This window comes from Ictalurus punctatus, chromosome 14, assembly GCF_001660625.3.
Source record: "Ictalurus punctatus breed USDA103 chromosome 14, Coco_2.0, whole genome shotgun sequence".
Lineage (NCBI taxonomy): Eukaryota > Metazoa > Chordata > Actinopteri > Siluriformes > Ictaluridae > Ictalurus > Ictalurus punctatus.
The window spans coordinates 8,268,430-8,273,030 of NC_030429.2; the positions used below are offsets into that span (position 1 = coordinate 8,268,430).

Here is a 4,601-nt window from a genome sequence, read left to right on the forward strand (position 1 = left end):
TTTATTTATTTAGGATATTAGGACCCCATGAGGACACAGTAGAATATGAAACTCCACACAGACAGAATTTGGGAACTAGTTCATATTAGAAACTTTAGGAAACAGAAGGTACATGATAACACACAGCCACACAAAAAATACAGAGCAAAGATTCTGAGATAAATCCTCAATACAGATCCTCAGTACTTAATTCAGATCCTCCTTGGTCCTCTTTTGTCTCAGCGGTTAATTTTTCTCTCAGCTCTTCAGCTGGGTTTAGATCAGGTTTTGGATCGCTTGTTCTGCTGGAAGATCCAGTCATGACCCAGTCATAGCTTATTAGCAGAGGCAACCAGTTTTCATTTGAGTTTTTCTGGACTTAACAAGGTTCTCAGAGCTTTTTGAGGAAAACCATCATTCACACAGCGTCACAGTTCTTTTTATGCCAAACCAACAATGTGTTTTCTGTGTCTCATCTGACCACAGAACCCAGTTCTAGTCAAGGATCCATAACATCTAGCAAACTTCATATTCTTACCTTTGGGCGGCTGTGGATCAGGTGGTAGAGCGGGTTGTCCACTAATCGTGGGGTTGGCGGTTCGGTTCCCGTCCCACGTGACTCCACATTGCGAAGTGTCCTTGGGCAAGACACTGAACCCCAAATTGCTCCCGATGGAAAGTTAGTGCCTTGCAGCTTCCATTGGTGTGTGAGTGAATGGGTGAATGAGGCACAGTGTAAAGCGCTCTGTAGAAAAGCGCTATATATAAGTGCAGACCATTTACCTTTGTAGAAAAGGCTTTCTTCTTGCACACCTTCCAAAAGGTGTATTGGCATTTTTGTGGTATCTGCTGTAATTGTAGATTGGCCATCTTCTGCAAGTCTCCATCTGTAATCCATAGATAAATTATTACCTGTTTAACCATCCTCCTCACGGTGTGTGGGGGTAAAATACACTTAGAGACACTTCCAGGCAGGTTCATTAATGCTCTTGGTGTTTTACTGTAAAATGCTTTAATCACAAAATCTTTCATGGAAAACTTCAAGAGTCTGATGGAATGTGTTAAGCCAATTCCGATTAAAGTCCATTACATGATGGAAAAATCAGCGTTGTTCCTATTGGGATTTTTATTTATTTATTTATTTTTTCAACCGTAAACAAGGCAAAATCCAATCCAAGTCCAGATCTGATCAGTTAACGGTTTGCTCAACCATCCAGCAATAGGTTTGTGGCAGTCCTGGACATTAACATCTAAGACACCATTACTACATTTTACATCTGAAAACTGGGGTATCTACAGCATTACTTCAGAGTTTGTGTGTCTCTTCTTGTGTCTACTTCAGGCATCTTTTTGCTGATAAGCAGGGTTGTGATACACAGTCAACTCCAGGGTTATTGGTATCCTTGGTAAAGATTAAAAAAAAAAAAAAAGTCTATGATTTAATTAGCTTCTCACGCTGAACATATTTTGCATAATAAATGCATTCTTATTCAAAGTAAATTATAGGCTCTTTAAAAAAAATAATAAAACAACACCTTTATCAAAAAATATAATTTTGTCCTAATTATTTGCACCTTTCTTATAAATAAAATACAGCTGAAGCAGGTTTCTGTTACACACGCCCGTTATGTTTTACTTTCACTTCACCTGAGTGCTTAGGAACTCTTAAACTGTCATCCATGACCTGCTGTTTCACTGGGGTAGAAATATGAGGTGACACAGATGCCAAAATTCCTTAGTCATTCACCAGCGCTGGGAGGATTACAGAATTATAGAAATCAAACCAAACAAAAGTGTGTTGATCATCAACAAGGTCAGGCAATGGCTAGAAAAGAAAAAAAAATAGCTACACAAATGAAAATGCTCATATCCGTTAGTGCAATAATTAATATTAAATACAACCAGAACCCAAAAAGGACTTCTTTTGTATAGATGATAAACATTAGAGTAAAATATAGTTATCAGGAAGATTTAAGAACATCCAATTCAACTAAACCAGAAACAGATTAAAATAAATTAAAAACCGGTGGAAATAAAAATTCCAGGTTACAGGATGATTTACATAACAGAGTATATTAAAGATGGCCGTGAGTGTGAGGCTGGGTTGATGATGACAGCGCCCTCTGTGGATGGTATTATAAACAGGATTGCATTAGGCTGTGTGTTGATTTTTCACAGACAGCTTTACTAACAGCGATTTGGTTTAGTTTATTTGTTAATTACCTGAATTGTTACCTGAAATGATGCTTTTCATATGTAGATATATAAACATAAGTATATCATAAATATATCACTTTCTCTCCATCTAGTGCTTAAGTTTTATGACTTTCTCATCGTCTTTACTGCTGAATCATGTTGCCAGGTAACAGACAAACACTGTGCTGATGTACATCCATCTTTCTTTCTTTCTTTCTTTCTTTCTTTCTTTCTTATTCTCAGGTTGTAATTATTTTAGTGGTCTCTTTGTAAAAGCCCCTTCCTTCCCCTGTGAACTAGGGCTAGCAGCCCCTCTTCTTCTTATGGAGCAAGCTGGTGGTGGTTGTAAGGAGGCAATGAGGGGGCTGTAAGGGGGCAGTGAGAGGGGACTGGGGTAGCTCTTTTTATTAAAAGCCTGAGTTCACCACCTCAATTTTGGGGAGAAAAGAAAACAGCACATTCCTATCATCAGCTCTGAGTGGAGCAGCAGGTGCAGGAATTTGTTTTGATTGCTTTAGCCGGGAATGCATTAATCTGAAGAGATGCAAGACCTGCCTCTCTATTTGCAGTGGCCATGGAGTCAAGTCTAAAAGTCACATGACTTCAGTCTGTGAGTATGAAACTATTACAGTATCGTTTGAAAATAGCTCACTAGCCAAAACATTCCCAGCTCACTTTTAACTGTTTACATCTATCATACCACATCTACATTTATTAATGAGCCTTGCACACCCATGACCCTGTTGTCTGTTCACCAGTTGTGGGTGTGAGTTTTGGTAGTTACTGGCATCTGTCAAGGGGTGGGATGTACCATATTAGACAGCAAGTCAGTTCTCGAAGTTGAGGTGTTGGAAGTAGGAAAATGGGGAAGTGTAAGAATCCGAGTGACTCTGACAAGGCCCAAATTGTGATGATTAGGCGACTGGGTCAGAGCATCTCCAAAACAGCAGGTCTTGTAGGGTGTTCCCAGTATGTAGTGCTTAGTACCTACCAAAAGTGGTCCAAGGAAGGACTATTATTGAACCGGTGACAGGGTCATGGGTGCCCAAAGCTCACTGATGCACGTAGGGAGTGAAGGATAGCCCATCTGGTCTGATCCCACAAATTGCTGAAAAAGTTAATGCTGGTTATAATAGAAAGATGTCAGAACACACAGTGTATCACAGCTTGCTGTGTATGGGGATGCAGACCAGTCAGAGTGCCCATGCTGACCCCTGTTCACCACCGAAAGCACCTACAATGGGGACGTGAGCATCAGAACTGGACCATGGAGCAACGGATGAAGGTTTTCTTTTACAATTTGTGGATAGCCTGGTGCGTGTACATCACTTACCTGGGGAAGAGATGGCACCAGGATGCACTATGGGAAGAAGGCAAGGCAAGTTTGGGTCCTGGCATTCATGTGGATGTTACTTTGACACCTACCACCTAACTAAACATTGTTGCAGACCAATGTGCCTCGCTACACTACAAAAATTGTTCAGGAAAGGTTTGAGGAACATGACAAAGAGGTCAAGATGTTGACTCTGCCTCCAAATTCCCCAGATCTCAATCCGATCAAGCATCTGTGGTACGTGCTGGAAAACAAATCGGATCCATGGAAGCCCCACCTCTCAACTTACAGGACTTGAAGGATCTGCTGCTAACGTCATTTGTGCCATATACCACAGCACACCCTCAGAGGTCTTGTGGAGTCCATGCCTTGACAGGTCAGAGCTGTTTTGGTGGCACAAGTGAGACCTCCACAATATTAGGCAGGTGGTTTTAATGTTATGGCTGATCTGTGTATATATGGGGGAAAAAATGTTAAAAAAAATAATATATCTATCTATCTGTCTATCTATCTATCTATCTATCTATATATATATATATATATATATATATATATATATATATATATATCTCACACACACAACATAAGCATCTCTCACCCCCACAGCCAGCACAACTCTTTCACATTTTCTCCACTCGTCCTATTTCTGTCTGTTGCAGAGACCTTTTGTGTATTCAGCTCTGTTGGTGTGTTGGTATATCACCCTCAGTCACACACTTTCCCCTTCTCTTTCTCTGAGTGAAGAGGCAAGTTTTAGGAGTGTGTATATGATGCTATAAAGGGTTAGGGGTCTCCTGCCCCCCCCCCCCCCCCCCGCCCCCCGCCCCCCGGCCCCCCTTGCCTGTTTCTGTGGTTACGCTGTTGTATACATACACACACACACTCTCTCCAGCACACACACTCCAACCACGGCAGCCAGCATGGAGGGCACTTCTGTGGACCCTGTGGAACTTGAATCTGAGTCCTGCTTCGGGCCTGACCAGAATCAAAACATGGGCTCAGAGGCTGAGCAAGAGCAGAAAGTTCTGATTAAGGATAGAACCGAGGAGGATGAAGAGGAGGAGGAGGAGGAGGAGGAGGAAGGAGGAAATTC

General features: G+C 41.6%; 1 long non-coding RNA gene across 1 annotated transcript; it reads left to right on the forward strand.

Moving 5' to 3' along the window:
- Nucleotides 1–1,249: 1,249 nt before the first annotated feature.
- On the forward strand, nt 1,250–4,027 carry LOC128634929 (uncharacterized). Its single transcript, XR_008397860.1, has 3 exons — nt 1,250–1,792; nt 2,419–2,785; nt 3,364–4,027. It is a non-coding gene; the product is annotated as an uncharacterized LOC128634929 (long non-coding RNA).
- Nucleotides 4,028–4,601: the final 574 nt, after the last annotated feature.